The sequence below is a fragment of the Choloepus didactylus genome, chromosome 18 (assembly GCF_015220235.1).
Source record: "Choloepus didactylus isolate mChoDid1 chromosome 18, mChoDid1.pri, whole genome shotgun sequence".
Taxonomy (NCBI): domain Eukaryota; kingdom Metazoa; phylum Chordata; class Mammalia; order Pilosa; family Megalonychidae; genus Choloepus; species Choloepus didactylus.
In genome coordinates, this window is record NC_051324.1 from 30975925 (window position 1) to 30996400 (window position 20476).

At 39.1% G+C, this 20476-nt stretch overlaps 2 pseudogenes; one reads left to right on the plus strand and one right to left on the minus strand.

Annotated features, from left to right (window-relative positions):
• Positions 1–12016: 12016 nt before the first annotated feature.
• On the plus strand, positions 12017–12610 carry LOC119514715 (annotated as a pseudogene).
• Positions 12611–12645: 35 nt separating this feature from the next.
• On the minus strand, positions 12646–13164 carry LOC119514045 (annotated as a pseudogene).
• Between the last annotated feature and the right edge of the window lie 7312 nt (positions 13165–20476).

A 20476-nucleotide genomic window follows, 5' to 3' on the forward strand; every position in this document is an offset into this window, starting at 1 on the left:
GCTAGACCTGCCCTCGGCTGTCCTCCAGGGCTCTCCCTTCACATGTACTTGGGGCCTTTGCTTCTCCCAGGATTGGGTCCTTGTCTCCCGGATCCAGCTGCTTGCAGGAGTGTGGTGTGGCAAGAGGGCTAGTGCCATGCTTGGGGCATCAAAGTCTCTCCGATTCACAGCAAAGGTGCATATGGGTTTTATAACTGCTAAGGGGTTGGCAGAGCTTTCCTCTTTTCAGAGGCTAAAAATTGGCAGGAGTTTTTCAGCGCTGCAGCGTTGCAAAGACGGTGCGTCTGCACGTTCCTCATTCCGCTCTGCCTCCTCTGCCCATCCTAGCTGTCAACCCAGGGGTCAGAAAACTCCCAAACCCACCTCTGCCCCTCAGAGTGGTTGTCCCGAACAAGTAGCTTCTTAAAATGTGAAATCTCCAAGATGTTATTTTGTAAAAAAATTAACCTCTTTGACGCTTAGTTTTCTTACTTATTAAAAGAAAATAAAAAGGGATTTCTGTTTGGAGTTATTGCCTTTCTTCTCAGGCCTGAAAGTCATCCATCTCAGAGGTCTCTGTGCTCTGGCGATGCCCGAGATGTGTAGCTGTGGGTTTTCTCTTGGTGTCCTCAGTCTCTACTGTGCTTGGCAGGCCTTAGCCCTTCTTCATAAATCCTGAAATCTGAGGTTAGAGCTGTTTCATTTCTCATTCTTATTTTTGGGCAATTTATAACAAGGGAACAGAAATAGCTTTGCTGCGATATTTTAAATTGGAGTCTCCCATTACTTCCATAATCAGTAAAAATAAATGTGGAAAACTGATCCATTATTATTTAATTACGGATCTGAACATAAAAGTTCTAGAAAGAAAGCCAGATGGAACACATCAAAATGCCAACAGTCTTTCTATGGTAAGTCTGTTTTTCCCCCTTCTATAAATTTTTCTCTGAATTTTCAAAATTTTCAATATTGATAGTGTATGTTTCCCAATGGGAGAAAATAAAATGAACTTGAAAAATGTAGAGAACACTGAATTTTGAAAAAAAAATTATTTTGAACTAATTTAGACTCACAGCAAAATTCTAAAAATATTACAGAGTTCCCTCATATCCCTTGCCCTGCTTCCCTCAAAACCATAGTATAAAAGATCAGGACATTAACGTTGGTATAATATTATTAATTAACAACAGACTTTATTGGAAATTCAATTTTCTCACTAATATATTGGGTGTTTTTTGTTGTTTTTGTTTTTGTTGTTTGTTTAGGAAAGAAAAAAATAGGGTTTGTAGCTCCATCTTGGACTCATTTTAGCTGAATGACCCTTCTACATCTATTCTGTATGTCCCTCAAGTTTCCTTTTGATTTTCTTTCTCTTCATCCTTCCCCGATTTCTCCTACGAGGATTCCTCAATGCAATGATCTAATTCAGGATTTGTTAAAATCTTTATTCATTCTATGATTTATCTCATCTTTTGTGTTCTTCACTTCATCTATTATATTTTTCATAACGAATAGTTTTACTTGTTTTTTCTTAGTCTCATTCTTGTTCCATATTTCTACTATCTTCTCTCTTTTAGTATGTTTATTACATTTATTCTAAATCTTGGTCCAACTGCTCTAACAACTCTCATTCCAATGATATCTAATCCATCTTGTTGATTTTCGTGTGAAGCGGTTTTTGTGCAGAATGTCCTGTATTTCAGTCTGTGTGCTCGTGTTCTCCTGGGGGTACCAGATACCCTGTGTGGAGAGTGGAGTGGAGGGGACGAGTACTAGTCTGGAGAACCCCAAATACCAGTAAATCGTATTTAGAAACTTTAGTTTAGCATCACTCTGCCAAGCAACTCTTCAGGTCAGGGCTTTATCCTCAGCACCCCAGCAAGAATCAGTTTAAGGGAGGCTCTTCCCAGATTGAAAACCAATGGCTCTGAGGGTTCGACGAAAGGAGGGTGGGGGTAACGAGTGACTGAGTTAGAAGATCCCTAACTCATCATCTAGGAGCTCTGCTTTTCATCCTGTGGATATCCATACCATTGCCACAGGCAATCATGTGTAGTGGGGCAGGGGCAGGCAGGGGTGGGAGGAGGCAGAGTAGAACTGAAATATTTTTTTTTAAAAGGTCAATGTCTTTGTTATTTCAGTTTTTAAATGATGATCAGTTTAGAACAAATCACATCAGATTCGGAAACTTCACCTGGTTGGAGTTTGGGTGGTGGCCTTTGTTTATGTACATCTAGGAGCAACGGCTATTTAGTGATTGCAAGCATGTGCCCTCCGCGCCAATACTTAAAAGATATGGGGGACAAATACCTGAAAAGAAGCCCCCAAAGAAGCCTCCAATACCCTTTAACTCATATAATGTCCCTCAAATTCAAGAACGCTTTGGTAAAAGATAGGATTAAATTTTGTGATATTAAATAAACTGATGGTGTTCCAAATGCTATGTCTACATTAAAATCTCTTTTCTCCCGAGTTATTTTCTGTAGTTATTCTAGGCTTCTCTGCCTCAGACAGCAGCTACCTCCTCTTACTCACGCAGACACTCACCAGTTCAAAATAACCTTCTCTAGGAGCTTCTGGCAGCCTTTTCCTGTTATTTTCTAGGGTTTGTGATGTTTCTCTCTATAGTTCCTCCAGCGCTGATCTTGATGATAGGAGCTAGCAGTTGGTACTAAATTGCCAATTTGGCTGGAATTATATGATATTTTGAAGGTTTACAGAAGTTCTCCTGCAACAAAAGGGCCAGTGCTTCTAAAAATACTTGGGTAAATTTTCTGATTTTTCTCTCTGTATTTATTCATCTGAGTTCTTGGTTTTTAATTAAGTTCATTTTGATTTTGTACATACTTTGAAAGCCTCTCCTCTTGGTTTTTCAAACTTCTTGGCTTATATCTTCATGGAACAAAATCTCTAACATTATTTTTAGAAAAAAATTTCACTTGTCACCAATTTGTTAATTTCCTTTAAGCCTAAAAGCATGAGATGTTGTAGCGTTCTCTGAGGTTCTTTTGGCAAACAAGAGCTTTTATAAATGGAAGAGAGTTGCCAATTTGAATATAGTTACTTTCATGTGAACTGACACAAAATGCATTGAAAGTCAAGGTTCTAATGCACAGGAAAAAACTTTAAGGTTTTGAAGGCTAGATATCTCAAATGGGAGTTTTTTACAAATAGAGTTGTTACAAGGCCTATTAATGAAAAGCACAGAAACCCATGAGAACATTTAGGAGGCCCTAATCTGGTATGAGGTTTGGGACAGTGGAGGTGAAGAGAGGGCATGTTGGGGGAATGAGAAATAAATAGGTAAATATGGAAAAGGAATGTGCTCAGTTCCCTAAAAAACCACAAGCAAAGTGCTAATGAGACTTAGAGAAAAGAAAATCATACTGAATGGAAAAATGTATTCAAGATCCAAAAGAACTATTCTTTAATGGTGAATCTCTGGTCTTGGCAACAAAAGAATGCAGCAAAGGCAGTAGTCTGGGCAGAGGAAGGTGACAGATGTTTGCCCAGTGTCCTCTAAGTCCTCCAAGCATCACTTAGGAGCTTTTTAGAAATGCAGAATCTTAGATCTAATCCCCAAAGCTACTGAGTCAGAACCTGCATTTTTAACAAGACTCCCAGGTGATTTGTAAGCATACTGCAGATTTCAGAATAAATGAAGACATTATGTCAGAACACTGCAATATATTTAGCATCCCACCACCAAGTGGAAATTCTGCAGTTAAGCACAATACTACCAAGGTCCAGCCTCAGTCTTTAACAGATACTGCACACGCAGGACGTGCATTAGTTAGGTGGCACACAGGATTCATCAGTTTTTTTTTTCTTTAATTGTACAATGCATATATTTTCAAGAAAATTATATGATCCTTGAGGGCAGAAAGTGCTTCTGTGATGTCTTTTGTTTATTTCACATAGCATTTGCCAATACATTTGCCATCAGCTACGTAAGGATATTCATCACTCCCCAGTAGTTTAGGAACAACTTGCCTGCAAACCTTTTTTTCTCCTCTAATGCTATTCTCAACTTATTCATCTATGAACTCCTTCTCATCCTTAAAGAGCAAGTTCACACATCCCTTTGATATACAGCTCTTGGTGTGTTGCTGGGCCCTGGTAGATACCAAGCAGTTGACCATGACACACCAACTGTCCGTGTATCTGGAACTGTTCATTATCCATCAAGTCCTAAAGTTGGATAGTCCTAGCAGCAGTTCATCATAAGATGGAAATGATAATTCCAGGATTGAACCTGAGCAGGACCAGAGGGCACAAGTAAGTTGCATGAGCAGGCAGCCAGACCACCAGATCACCCACCACAGTCAGTTTGCCCGTATGGCTGTATGGGGGTGGGGCACATGGGTGGGAAGGGAGCAAAGAGAAATCCATACAACTGGCTGAAAGAAGAGGAAAAAGCTCAAGCCCCAGTCTGAGAAAATATGTGTAAGGCCCTTGCTACTTCGTAGCAATCAACAAATCATTCACTCTTTGGCTTCTGTTTTATTCTACTTAATTTTAAATTTAGCCTAAAATTCATTTATAATCAAATAAATTAATAATTAATCCATTCTTATTTTTTAAAAACCAGAACATTACAAATAAAACTAAAGGCCCCTTTGAGTACAATTCCAATCACATGTCCCATTATCCCCACTCTCCAGCTTTATACATACACATTCATACCTGTCTTTTTTAGTTTAGTGTGCACCAGATCTTTAAAATTGAACATATAAATGTAGTTATAAATAAAATGTAGAGAATTATTTTTGGTATTTTCTTCAGATAGAAGTTATCATACTATATATCTGGCAACTTGCTTTTTTAAAACAATAAATGCATTTGATTATGTATGTACATATGTATATCTATGTACACACATAAATTTAACTTTTTGTTATGAAAATTTTCAAATAAACACAAAAGTGGAGACAATAATATAGTGAACCCCCACATGTTCATCATTCCGCTTCAACATTTATCATCATTTTCCCAATCATCTGTCTCATAAACATTTCAACAGGTATCTCTAACAGATAAGGACTTTAAAAATGTATACTCACCATGCCATTATCACACTTAACAAAACTAATTATAATTTATTATTATAATCTAATACCCAGTCAAAGAGTTTTCAGATTGTCACGGTTGTTGTTCTTGTTGTTTTCACTTTTTGTTTGCTTAATTCAGGACTTTTGCATTTAGTTAATAAGTGACTTAAATCTCTTTTAGTCAATAGAAATTCTAGCATTATCCCTCTCTTTGCTCTTTATTTATTTGTTGAAAAATCCAGTTCATTTATCATGTTGAGTTTCCCATATTCAGCTGATTGCTTCTCATGGTGCCATTTAACTTCTTCCCCTGTGCTACCTGTTTCCTCTAAACTGGAAATTAGATCCACTTTGGGGGTGGGGTGGCCATTTGCTAGAATACGTAACAGGTGTTACTGCGTTCTTGCTAATATATATAGGTCTAGTTGTCCCACTCTTTTAATAATGACAGGTCATTATTAGGTTGAGTTGCTGTCAGTCTGATTCATCTATTATAAAGTTCTCTATCAACTTTTCACCTAGTGAAGTGGTTGTCAATCTTGGCTGCACATTGGAATCATATGGGGAGCTTTAAAACCACCTCAGAGATTCTTATTTAATTGGTCTGTAGCGCAGCCAGCACTCTGATTTTTAACAGCTCTCCAGGGCAGCCAAGGTTGAGAAACTATTCTGGCAGTTTTTAGTGTTCATTGATTGTCCCCTAGATCCATTATTTCATAAAGGCTTGCAAAACGGTGATTCCCCTAATTTTATCATTCCTTCTGAAATTATTACCAGGAATGTTTTTGTCAAGAACTTCCCTCATCATCTCTTTAGTTGCCCTAAAAATGGAGTTCATACAGGAAAGGAAGAATAAATGCTTGATTACTTCTCCTTTATCAATTTTCCAAATAACGAATTGGTGCTCTAGCAACCTTCAAGGGTGAACAATAATCCATTACTATGGCTATTTCTTTTGATGCTAAAATTGTCTTAGATTCAGCAAATGGGAGTTCCTAAAGTTGGATGCTGAGTCCATTTGTCATGTCCCCATCATTCTTTATTTCCTTACTTCTGGCACAAAAAGATGTTCGAGGCTCATCTTTGTACTTGGTCTGCCCCAGCCCTGGAAGCAGCCATTTCTCCAAGGAGCTCTGGTTCCTTTTTGTGGAGAACAGTTTTTAGAAGCCTCTGTCCTGGTGCTCGGTATGCTCATTGCTACTGGAGTTTCATTGCATCTAGATCCTTTCAAGTGGACAGAGCTAGGAATTCTAGATATGTGTACACACAGCATGTATGTATATAAATTTTTAGATATATCTATTAAAAATCATGGGCTCACCAATTCCAATGCAAAACCATAGAGTTTATTCTAGACTTCTCCCTTTCTATATTTGCAATTCTCTTTAACAGTGAGAAACTGGGCCCCCTTTACCTCCAATCCTTTATATGATCATTCCATTTTTATGTATCCAATTTTCCAAGCACACCAGCCCACTTCTTGGTCCCTATACCACTAGACACCTCATCAGCTCTCTCCAATAAATAGTTATTAAAGAAATAAAAAAGGAAGGCAATTAAGAGCACCTATAACATTACTGTATAAAATAGAGTAGAAATTGATGTAATTTAAGTTCAACAGCTTATTATGTAAACTTTTTGCTGTATTACATTTTTTGATTCTGGGGTTTAAAAGATGGCTAGATTCGTTCTCATTGATTTTACCAGGATGTGACATAAAAAAACAACAATGTCATTTTTATTTAAATGCAAGACTGGAGCTTTTTGCTATGTAGGGGAGGAGGAAAAGGGGTTGGGAAGTGTTCTAAATCCTTTACAGTTGCCACATAGGTCAGATTACTTACACAAAAATATATAAGGGCTTATAAATACAAATGTAGGAGTTAACTAAATCAAGTTACAATTTAAATAAATAATGCCTTTATAAATTGGTTTTTCTAAATCTCCAAAAATGCAGCCAATTTGGACCTAAGGATAGCTGCTTTTTATCAATATTTATTATCTTAGAGATTAAAACTGATATATTTAAAAATATTTATTTATTAACTCATCTAAAATAACAAGTTAGTAAAATACTATAAATGATATAACATTAATAACATATTTTAATTAAAAATTACAATATTTCCCCCAAACAGAAATTTTAATGAGAAGAGTAAAATTGTCTTACAATTTCACACATCTCTGACATCTGGCTTTGAACATACATAATACGTGAAACAATGTCATGTACTGATTAAGGACATACTGATTAGGGATATAAAGATTGCATGGGAATAGTGGCTTCAAATTCAGAAAATTGGTTTGGTTTTCTGGTGTGTAGGAGAGGGGTGGGATGAAATAATGGGATTTAGCTGGGGGTATACGGAAAGCTTCAAATGTACTACTGTTTAATTTTTTTTAAGCAGGCTGGTGAAGAACATGGTATTCAATTTATTACTTTTTGTACTTTCTGTACACTTTAGCTCTTTTACAATACAATTGAAAATTAGAGTCATCCCCCTAATCCCAGTCCACAGGAGTGACAACAGGCTTTCATACTCTGACTTCCAGGAAACTGGCATCCTAGACTCCCGGGCTGCCGGTCTCTGCCTCGCCCCCAGCTCAGGGTGACATGTCCTAGTCCCAGCATGGGCCAGGCCCGCAGGCGCTGCCTCCTTTCTGGGCGGGGATTTGAATGCACTTGGGCCTCTGCGATCCTGTAGAGAGCTTTATCCAGCTCCTTTTCCATTAGCTCAAAGCTTCGGATTCTTTCAGTCCCCTCGGTTCTGGCTTGATCCTTGAAACACGTCTGGAAAAGCAAGCGCCCTCGAGTCAGACTTCGGTTCAATCCCTGCCCACCCCTGTCTCGATAGACGGCCTCAGTTTGTTCAACCAGGTCTCCTGAGCCCTCAGGTTCTTGAGGAAAAGGTGGGAGCGAGTTTGCTGGGGGACTTCTGGGGTCCTCCGGATTCTGGGCGCAGGAGTGGACGTGATGAAACGGAGAAACACATTCAGCAGAATGTTAAGGGGGACGAGGAAGACAGGAGGGCTCCCCGGGAGAGGAGCAGTGGAGCTGGGGTCGGACTGAATGTACTACGGGTCCCCAAGATGCTACTTACACTCCTGGGGAGGGGGGGTGGAGCTCGAGTCAGCCCGGCGCAGCCCTCTCCTCGCGGTCTGTGCCCTCCTGCCTCGCGGTCCTGCCGCTCCCCCTTGGGTCCCCAGCACCCGCGACCCCGAGGCAGCAGCGCGCGCAGTAAGCGCGGGGGGTCCGATGCGGAGCCGGACCCACTGCGGGCACCCAGAAGACGTTTGGTAATTGCATTAAGAGGAAAGAACTAAAAACTGTCGGTCCTGCACAAGACGGTGGCTAATGAAGGTCTGTAGTGAGTCAAAAGGAAGAATTAAAAGGACAGTTTCTTTCTCACATTACCAAAATGCCATCGCCCGAGCCTTGCCTAAGCTGCAGTCGACAGCCCCTTTGCAAATTAAAGTACTCGAGGGGAAAAAAAGAAAAAAAGGAAAACAACCCTGCGGAACCAGCTTTCTCGAATTATTGGTGGGAGGGCGGCAAGCACGAAAGCGCGGTTTAATTTTCTGCCTCCCGCTGGGTCCAACGCTCTCACGATTGGCTTCCCCCAGGTGAAGAGCTCAGCCGCGGACCCGGCACTTGGAGCAGGAACCCAGAGGGTGGAGACGCTGGTGTGCGAGACTCGTGGGGGCGCTCCGGAGCCTGGGGCGTCCCGGGAAAAGGTGGAGCGGGACGGGGGAGGGGTGGAGGACGCAGCACCCGGGTCCCTCTTCTGGATGCCGTACGCCTGGGTGGAGGGTAGAAGCTGGAAGACTAAGAAAAATTAAACAGGAAATACGGAGACGTAATCAAGTCCACCCCACCCCCAAAACACTCGACCCACCCGTAGCCACCTAGAGGTAACCGCGACTGTTGTCTTTGCAGGCGTGCTTCCGGGTCCGTGTAGGCGACACTGCTGCCTCCCTGGGCTGTCCGTCTGTCTCCTGTGCGCCTGTCGCCGAGCTCAGCTGCTATAAGCTGCAGGGATGTGTACCACTCACACCTGCTTCTCAGCCCTGCAGTGTAGTTGCAAAGATGATGTGTCTACAAGCTCTAACTCAGCTTTCCCTCTTCTATGATTCCTTGTTGTCAGTCGGGGTTTAGGAAATACCTAAAGCCCTCCCAGCCTGGTTGTTCCAAACAAGTAGTCATTGATTTTCTTCCTTCTTCAGAGAACTCTAAGTCCTATCGCAATTCCCAGCATCGGCCGCTGTGGGTATTTTCTCTTGGTGTCTTCAACCTCCCTGGTCAAAATTTCACTGCATTTGACATTACTTCTTCATGTATGTTGCGGTTAAGATTATAGACGTTTTTTTACTCACTTTTTTTCTGATAGCTTATGAGGGGAGAAGAAGGTGCAGATATCTTTACTGAGATTCTTAAATTGGAAATTCCTGTTCTTATAATTGGAGGAAAAACAGTGTTAAAAAAAGTTAAGGTCTTGTTTGATGGCAGTTCTGCAAATCATCAACAAAAAAGTATTCGAAGAAAACACCAGAAGGAAGTGCATCAGAAATGCTAAATCTTTAAAAGGTGATTCTCTTAAGTGTTCTTTTCCTTTAATCCTGCTTTCAATTGTTTTCCTGAATTTTCTAATTTCTTTTTACATTGAGAATATATCAATTTCACTACTGGAAAAATCTATAATGAAATAAAAACAATGTAGGGAACACTGAATCTGGTCTTAGGAAAAAATCAATACGGTGTGTGTGTGTGCATGTTTTAACAGAACCTGACTAGCCTGTGTGCCTCTCAGGGTTGGGAGGTAGAGATTTAGGGTTATAACTAGGGATAAAAAGGCACATGTGGAAAAATAGAGGGAGTCTTGCAGGGACCATTGTCTGCCTGAGCTGAAGCTTGTACTTGTATATCAATCCCTGAGCAAATTTTTTTGAAAACCCATTTCTTTTGGGGCTGGGTAATTTTATTGTAAATATATCATACAATCAAAAGTTAATACAAATTGAATTTTCATATATTTTCAAATTATTTATTTCATTAAATAATATTAAAGTGTACATTGTGGATTTAAAAATACATTTCTAAAAGCTTAGAAGCCCGGTGTATTTTCCTCCTCTATTTCTGCTCCTTTCTAATTTCATCCCCTTCCTCCCCTCACCATACATAACCACAATTTTGAATATTTTATTTATTATTTCCATGTTTTCCTTTATAATATTACCACTTTTATATGTGTCCCTAAGGTAATACATTGCCTGTTTTTGAACTTTATAAAATAGAATCATACTAGATGTACTCTTTTGTGATTTGTATATTTTATTCAACATTAGTTTTTTTTTAAATTCATTCAAAATGATGCATGTAACAGTGCAAGTAAATGTTGTCTTTTATACCTAATATAACTATACTACAATTTATTTCCAATCCTTTGCTATTTTGAATAGCCATGCTCTGAACATCCTTATACACGTCTCCTGATATACACACGTGGCACACGTCTCTAGGATATATGCCTATTTTTTTCAGTTTAATTTCACAAAATACTATCAAGTTAGTTCTTTTCCCCCTATTTTAGAGTATATTGATATTCAGAGAGTATGTCATTTTCCCAAAGACACAAAGCTAGCAAAGAATGAGAGAGAAGTGTAAATTGAGTTTTTTTCACTCCAGAGCCCTCGCCATTTCCTATTATGCTATGCCATCTCCACTTTGATTGTTGCTCTGGGGCTGCATGGCATTACCAGATACTGATGCCAATCAAGTCCTAACAAGAACCCTTGATCTGATTCCATGCTTATCAAGCAGCCTTCTGAAATCTAGCATCATGTGCTCTATACTTATAGGAAGAGAGTAAGAGAGAAGTTTGAAGTAAATAGCTGAGCTCCTTGACAGTTACATTTCTCAGTGAAAAGTAATCAATTACATTGTGGCTAATTACTTCAGTCTACTTTGAACTTTGGTTAGTTAGTCAGCTTTTCTCAGACCTATCAAGTTTGGAGGTCCTAAAGAGACTGATTTCATGGGCCTATAAGGCCAAGACAAAATCTGGTTAAATTCACCAAAGACCCACCATCCAGTGGCAATTCTTGGCAGCCGGGCCTGTGGCTTTTCCTAGCAATTCTCCAGCAACAACTTGAGCTCTTCTTTCAATGTCTGCATCGGGTACCTGTGATTTACTGACGTAAAGGAGCTCAGATCCTATTCCTCCACTGAAGTAAATTACCTATTTACACCAGTGCTTTATGTTTTGAAGAGTCACTATGGGGCAGTCCAGGAAAGCTGACTATGGCCCTACAACGTCATTCTCAGTCTTGCCTATGCCCCTAGTAGCTGAAACTGCCCCTCTCTGGCTCCTGCTCACAGAAACAGAGCCGGGATATATGTTCAACGAGATAGGAAATGCTTGGACCAGGAGAAGATAAAGGACCTGCTCCACAGCAACAGTGGTAAATTACCAACTCAATCAGATTCACTCCTTCCCAAAACTGGGCTATAAAATAATCTGAGAATTGCCTAGGTCTCAGTGATAGAACAAAGACAAAGCACCAAGAAAAACAATAAACATCAACACACCCCGGAGATCATGACGCTTCCTATGATCATGAAAACTCTCCTGTTGCTTTCCAGCCCCAGTCTCCATGTATATTCATAAAATTTCCTGTTTTCCTCAGGTGACCTGGGGGACCTTGCCACTCAGAGAACTTGGTAGATACAGTCACTAAAATCACAGCATAAAAATGGCTCCTCAGTGATTTCTGCATTGGTGGTGGGCTTCCAGCAGATATAGCGCCTCAACCTATCCTACACATTTAACTCATGCACTAATCTGATCTCAAGCTTTGTGGGAATAAAGGAAGTGACCCACCTGAGAAGATGGCCTTAAACTGTGGATTTGCCCACTTCCTCTAGCCTTGTCCTATTCTAATGTTACTGTTTTCCTGTTTTTCAGAGAACATTTCAAGATAAGAATAGGATGAGTGCTGAGAAGACGAGCCTTAAGATTGATACGGAAATGAACTTTGCTGAACACATTGTAGATGTATGAAAAGTTATCTTTAGGATGAAGCAAAGGAATGAAATGAACCCTCAACTGAGGGAGAAACAGAATGAAACCATTTTGCAAGCAGTATGTGCTGTGCTGAATTCTGGTGGAGGGTCATCAAGGCTGAGATTGAAAACAAGACTACAGTTATAAAAGTCATGGAGTGGGATTGAATCTGTCTTCAATTTTAAGAGTTATTGAGATGACATGCAGCAGGGAAACCTCTTTTTGATTTTTGTGAAATCATGGAACTCGGAGGCCTCTGGTGTACGTCTTGCTACCTGGTGTTCCAATTTGTACCACCAATATAAAGCATCTCCTAATATCCTGAATTCCCAGGAAGCACTAGTATTCCTCAAACGGAGGACTCAGATTCTCAAAAATATTACTCTTTCCAATTCATTAAGTCTACAGAAAGGTGTTCAAGGGGAAGGGAACATAAAGTCCTCGGCAGCTGCTTTATTTGATAGAGTGCAGCTTCAGTACCTGCAAAAACTCAACTTCACTGAGTCCATGCATGTTGAATTTGTTTATTTATTTACTTATTTATTTATTTACAATCCACAAGTCTTTTATTTATTTTTTACACCTTTTATGCCATGAATTCATAGGGAATGGGCTCCAGTAGCTCAGGCTCCTTTCCATTGGTTCTCACAAAGTGTGCTGCTCTGGGTGGAGCAGGCTGGTGCTTCAGTTGAACCCAGGTGACTTTCTCTTTGGCTTCCTTTTTTTTTCTGATCATTTTCCTTCACACGCTTCAAGAAGCTATCTCGGCTCTTAGAGTGTTTAATATGCTCAATATGCACATTAATTCTCTTGGCAAGAATTTTGCCCTTCACTTGTTTGTTTACAACGATACCAACAGCTTGCTGGGTAATACTGTAGACTCTTCCGGTTTTGCCATGGTAACACTTGCGAGGCATTCCTTTTTGAACAGTGCTCATCCCCTTGATATCTACAATATCAGCTTTCTTGTAGATTCGCATATGCGTGGCCAAAGGAACAACTCCATGTTTCCTAAAAGGCCTAGAAAACATATAGCAGGTGCCTCTCCTCTTTCCCTTTGTGTCCCTCATTTTGGCAAATTACTGCAAGATGGCAGTTCTGGCTGAAAGGAAGGCAGGCATGTTGAATTTAAAATGTTCTTAACAGAGGTGTCACAATACTGTAAAGAGAGTCTCCCCAAGTGTGTTTCTGCATGTGCAAACACTGAAGAGGGGTATGTATTTTTTGGTGTGAATGATGTGACCCATGAAGTCATTGAACATGAAAAAGAGAAAATAGATCTCAACACTTTGAAGGCTTTTATTGATCACTGTATTAGGAAGTTGCCTGTCCATCATTTCTGTACAAAGAGGAGTGGGATAAAACACACCATCAAATTCCTTGAAGTACACAAGCTGGGGGATCTCTATGAATATGTCTGTGCAGTCAAGGTGGAACAATTCTGCTGCGCAGTGCTTGCCAAAGTACCTGGCTCCTGGCAGGTGAAGGACAACCGTGTGATACAGCTGCCCGCAGAGAACTGAGCAGCTTGGATGATGGACACTGACCCAGGTCAGGGAACAGGATTGACAAGGGTTAAAAAGTGTGCTCAAGGGGGAGGAGAGGAAGGCATTCTTTGGAATCTGGGAGGTACTTTGCACATTCTGCATTCAGCAAACTGTTGCCCTGGGCCAGCAACCCCACCCCGACTCCTGCCCCAGACAGTGGTAGAGGGGGCTGTCTGACCTAGTATTTCTACTTTCACATCCTCTCTTGTGTTCATATCCAAATCTTTTCTTTTTCCTTTGTGATTATGAACTCACGTTTAATTACTCAAGCAAGTCCTCTCTCACATGCACATATGTAGTCTCTTTTACTTACTGTCAACTTCCCTTGTCTTCCCATTCTTGTCTAATTCCCTGGATTAAATATTTCTCCCTCTCTCATTGCCTCACTTCCATTTTTGAGGCAAAACATTACCAAACCACGACTGTCCCTCTTCTTTCTACTTTTCCATTTGGGAGCCAAAATGTGACGCTAACCATCCCTGATAAGCCAAAGGGTTGTGTTAGTGACATGCACTACATTGGAAAAGGAAAGCCCAGGATGAAATTAGATTTCAAAAATCTCAATGGTAACTATTCCACAATTACCGAGAAAAACAAAGTCCATTTTAGAATCTGCTAAGACATTTATATCTACTGACCCTCACATCTTCTAATCATATTTCTTCAAAAAAGTAAGCATTCTAAAAATAAAAAATATTTTTGGTTCAATAGTATAGAATTTAAAATTGTTGCTCCACACTGTATTTTTTCCCCTAAGACCTCAGTAGTTTTTCCTGAGCTGACCTGGGATCTCAACACAACTATCTATGGGACAAGGCTTAGAGCAATACAGTTCAGCTCTAAGTTGGGGTCTGCCTTGTCGAATATTGAACCCTTACTTCTTGTTTCCTAAGATCTTTCTAGGTTGCCTGAGATGGTCCTTGTGCTGAGTTTGTCATCCTCTACACCCTGCAGCAGGACTGTGTGTACCCATAAGAATTTAGAATGTCTGAAAGAACAGCAGAAGCGTTACTTTCAAAGTAACTGTTCATTTCTGGTTGCTTTGGAGCTTTTGGTTATTCATCCATATGGAAAAAATAAAATTGGATCCATATTTTATATTAAACACTAAATCAGTTCCAGAGGGTTTATTGACCTAATGTCAAAAACATCTTTTAGTAGAAAATACATGTGAATAATTTTGTCATTGGGGTAGGAAAGAATTTCCTAAACAAGACACAAAGTATTAAGCTTAAACAAAAACATTGATAAATTTGACTCCCTTAAATCTAAGAAAGTGAAAAGAGTAACTACAAACTGGAAGAACATATTTGTAATCCATGTAACTGACAAAGGATTGGCATCAAGAATAAAGTATATACATATTTTAAAAAGATAAACAACCCAATAGAAAAGTGGGCAATAGTTATAAAGATCTGTTTCTTAGAAAAGGAAACATAGATGTCCAATAAACTTATGAAGAGATAGTAGACCCATTACTAATGAGGGTAGTGCAAATTAAGACCATAAGATATCATTATATACCACTGAACTGACAAATCAGGTGTTGGATAGGTTGTGGGTAAACAGGATATTTTGTACATTGCTCCTGGGAGTTTAAGTTCATCTAATCCTTTTGGAAAACAATTTGGCATTACCTTGGTTAGTCTGTCATTTATAAATTCTATCATTCAGCAATTCTTTCTAGTTTCTAAAAAAACACATGTATGTGTGCATCAAGAGGAATGTATAATTGAAGATAAACCCATAAGTGCTCATAGATGCACTATTTGTAATAGTACAAAACAGGAAACAAACAAAATATCTATTTTCATAAGAATGGATAAATATATTATGGTTTATTCAGATAGTGGAATATTATTTAGCAGTGAAAATGAATGCATTACAGCTACATGCAAACGCAGGACTAAATCTGAGTAATATGTATGTAGAGCTTGTCATGACCTTACTCAAAGATTTACCTGATTCTTTTAATGATCATATAGTATTTCATGGTATTACTAAACACGGATGTCCTCATTTTTAGCTGTTTTATGCATACAGAAAGTCTATGGAAAAAAGACATAATTTAATACTTATGGAATGAAACCTGTGTAACTACCACACAGGTCAAGAAATGGACCCCTTTGCAATCCCTTCTTTAACCAATCCCTTTTTGATGGACTTTTAGATGATGTCTAATATTTTCAGATACAAAAGTGCTATAACATACATTTTTCTACAAATATCTTTACATGCTTGTACAGGTGTGCATTAAGGATAAATTCCAAATAGTAACAATTGTTTGTAAATTTAGACGGACATTGACAAATTGAAACCCAAAACATACCAGAATACACTTTTCCCAATATAGTGTTATCGTAGCCTCTCTCTTCTAGAAGCTTAGAATCATTTTGTTTTACCAAAAAGAAAAAAAACAACCAGATGATCTTAATGGCAATTACTTTAGATTGATAAATTAATTTAGAAAGCGTAGTCACTTTTACAACAGTGAATTTTCCCATAGTTGAACATGGCATGGTTTGGTCACTTACTCAGGTCTGCTTTTACCATATTTCATCAATTTTAAGACAAAAATAATTGCAGTATTGTTTTACTTACCACCAAGAAAGGAAAAAACTCTTGATTAAAAGGTAAGATGTATCTGATTTCAGATACATTAAAAAGTACGTTTATAATTAATGCAATATACTACATAGCTCTCTCAATTGTTTTCAAGTTTTATCCATATTGTATGTGTATGTGTATACATATGGATATGTGTATGTATGTGTATAAACACACACACACACAAATTTATTTCCAGAATGGGATCCTAATATGAAAATAATTTCTGATTGTGAATTGATGATTTACATAGACAAGCCCTTGGCTTTAAAATATACATTATACCATTTCTAACCATTTTATTTAATAATCTATTAATGCAAAAGCAAAGATAATTTTGAACTACCCTTACCTATATTGGCACATTTTATTTCTTTTACTTGTTCGGTTCATCAGCTAATAAGTCCAGAACAATGTTAAATTAATAGCAGTAGGAGATACCTTTAGTTGAGTCTACTTTTTATAATATTAATAACCAACAACTATAGTATTTTTCTGAGCCTGGACACATTTTACTGGTGTGTCCAAATGCTTGCTGGATGGCTTGATGTACCACAGGTATCCCAAACTGGGCGTTTCCAGAGTTGGTCTCTCACTCCGACAATCTGCCATTTCTTCTCTTTATTCTGTATAATATTCTGCATTAAGTATTATTTTCCTGCTATTTTTTCTGCATAATCTCTGTCAATTGGAGACTCCATCCTCCATCCAGTCAAGCTTAGAAATCTGAATTTATTCTTGACTCTTCTCTCTACCCTGGGGGTGGAGGGTATAATCCATGGATGGTCTTCAAGGTATCTAACAGTTCCCTAAAATCAAAATTCGAATTTTGCATGTATTTGTTTTAGTCAGATTCTAAATTTGGGCTTGTGATCGCCAAAATATTTAAGAACTTCTATTATATGCAGAAAAAGCCAAAGCTTTTTTTTTAAGCACTTAAGAATTATTTTAAAAATTCATATACATAAAATTGGCTTTTGGGGGGTATACAGTTATAAGAGTCTTAAAACATATATAGATTTATGTAATCTCCACCACAACCAAGATACAGAATAGTTCCATGACCCACAAAACCTCCTGCATGCCACCCCTCTGTTGTCAAACCCTCTCCCAATATATAACCCCTGGCAGCCATTGATCTGCTTTCCATTATCATAGTTTTGTTTTTTATAGAATGCCCTATAAAGGAAATCCTACAGAATGTAACCTTTGCCAAAGGCACTATTATGCCTTCCTCCCCATCCTCCTCCTATTATGCTTTCCTCCCCAACCTCCTCATCTTCATCGCTCGCCTTTCATTTTAGAAGTCAGCAACACAACCTGCTTGGAGTAGCGTGAACACAGCTGGCCACTTCTTGTGTCTGTGCTTTCCTCTTGAATGACCTTTTGCCTTTCTCTCTCTTCCCCACCCCATCCCTGCTTCAACTGGCTAACTCTCAGTCATCCTTTCAGAATCAGCTCAGGAGTCTACTTCACAGAAACTTTCAGGTTTTCTTCTCTCTTAAGCTGTACCTCTCCATGATGCTTTGTGTGCCTTTCTCTTGTTACACTTATCACTTTGTATCATAATTATTGTTTGTCTCTGTTTATGCCAGTCAACTAGCCATGCCATCATTTTATATTACTAATGCGAAACCTAAGGCTAACACATGGTGGGGCCCAAATGCTGATTAAATCTGTTATAATGATGATTACTAACTTGTCTGGGGATTCTGTAATTCATTCCAATTCTTTCCCTGTTTAGTATTATCAAACAGAGTGCTATATACTCCAGAAAGCCTCTGCAAGGAGCTGTTCTCACAACACAAAGGACCCAGAGACTTAATAAATAAGGAAATGCACCCTGTCTTTCAAGGAGTATTGACTTTTTCTCGAAGCTGAGCCATGGACTTGGGTCTGCAAGAGGAGCAGGGAGTCATCTGTGACGCTCTTCCCATTTCCAGAACAACACCCCAATCCTCCACACCATCCTCAGCAAGTGGGATGCGGGGTGGAAGGGCTATTCCATGGTAATTGCCCATTCTTTAGAGCAGAAGCTGGTGAACATGGGTGGCCACACTGGGAGACTGTGCGTCATTCCCTTGGCCTTCCTGCTGAATCCTGACAGGGCAGTAAAGGCCCTTCACAGTTCAGATTTGCAAATTCACCCCGAGTCCTATAAACTTAGAACCACCCAGCACCTGGAAGCTTTGTTACAGTCCCTTGTGATACTCTTGCTTGGTTTCAGATCTTTATTAAGTGAAGAGCTGGGCTCTGAGGTTTTGAGTCTACTCACAGATAAGCAGTATGAGTTGCTTTCAAAGAAACTTCACAAGACCAGAGAGCTGTTCATTCATGGCTTACCTGGATCAGGGAAGACCATCCTGGCTTGGTGTTCCAGGCAAGTTAGAGATTTTGGGGTACTTAAACTTGAGGGAGATGGTGACCAAAGTAGCAGAGAAGTGCCAGTTTCTCTTGAGGAAGGGTTATTCTCTCAAAGATAACTTTTCAGCAAAGCAAGTGAAGTGGAAAAATATAAAGGTAGGTTTCTAAGAGCAATGAGGAAGAGAAAAATAAAGCAGCTCAGTGATATATCTGATCTGTTAGGACAGATCAAGGATGCATCAGATATTTTGGCCAATCACATTGTGATAGACAGTGTCCATCGATTTTCAGGCCTAGAACAAAACATCGTGTTTGGAATTAATCCAAGCGCAGTGAGCCTACGGTCTTCCACAATCTTCTGCTCTGCCTGGCTTCCAGGGTGAAAAAACATCTGTATATTCTCAAGGTTTCTGATAGGAAGACCCCAGTCTAAGCAACGAGGGAGGTAGCTCCCACCTCTACTTAACTTTGAAAACTACTGGATCTAAACGTTTAACTGACAAATATTTAATAAGGGCTCACTATGAGCCATGTACTCCTCCAGGTGCTGGCGACTGGGGTTAGGGTGGCAAACAACACGTACGAGATCCTTCATTTTAAAAGGCAGAGACAGACTACACACAAGTAAACAAATACAAGTACCAGGAGTTTCACATAGGAATAAGGGATAACAAAGTATAGTGGTTACAGGGCCCTGGGACTCAGATTGTGTGTGTGTTTGTGTGTATGTGCATGTACATGTAGGTAGAGGGTAGAGAGAGGGGCTGTTTATTCAGGGTGATTATGGCAGTGCTCAGCAAGGAAAGAACTAGTCATAAAGATCGCTGAGCTGTTCATCAGTTATAACAAATGTACCACATCAATGCAAGGTGTTAATAATAGGGTGGTATATGGGAACCCTGTATTCTATGCATGATTTTTCTATAAATCCACAACTTCTCTAATAATTAAAAAAAGATCTCTGAGCTGCATATACCAGGCAGACTTAAATATTTTTATTATTTTTAACAGAGTGATTGTGCAGAAATACTCGAGTGTGACATGCAGGGAGTGTATTAAGGATGGAGGGGGTAGTGTTTCGGGCCTTGTAGGGGCCAGGAGTGGTTAGAAATGTATGACCACAAACTACGAACAATAATTTTTTGAAAGACTATATTACATTACTTCACTCTTTTCCACTACATTAAATTGCTTTAGTGTTTTTGATCACTAACTTTTTTTATCTTCATTTTATTGAGATATATTCACATACCACGCAGTCATACAAAACAAATCATACATTCGATTGTTCACAGTACCATTACATAGTTGTACATTCATCACCTAAATCAATCCCTGACACCTTCATTAGCACACACCCAAAAATAACAAGAATAATAATTAAAGGATCACTAACTTTTAAAATACATTGTTTCCCTTTGGTTATTTAGAATCTCTGCTCTTTAGCACAACTTAAACATCATTCCTATATGGAATCTTAGGTTACTGCATGAAGGTAAGATTGCCACAGTCCCAGAGAGACACGTTGTGTTTTGTTTATTGATTTTAACATGAGAAAAAACCTAATAGGGTGAATCTGCTGGATTCAAAGATTGCATTTTATTTTCTATTTAATTTAATAACCAATAAAATGGTAAAGTGAATCCAGTATCTTTGTTCTGTTGAGTCTTCAGGATTTCAGCTGGTCTCTTAAATTCCTTGTTTTGTCAAAGTTCTCTCAGAACCTTACTCAACATCTAAAGCCAAACAAATTCTTGTCTTCTGAGAAACAAAAACTAAAAAATAATCAAAGAATTAATTATCTATTAAATACAGCAAGACACTGCTATTTCCTAAAAATAGGGAAATTTAAAATTTTCATTGTAAG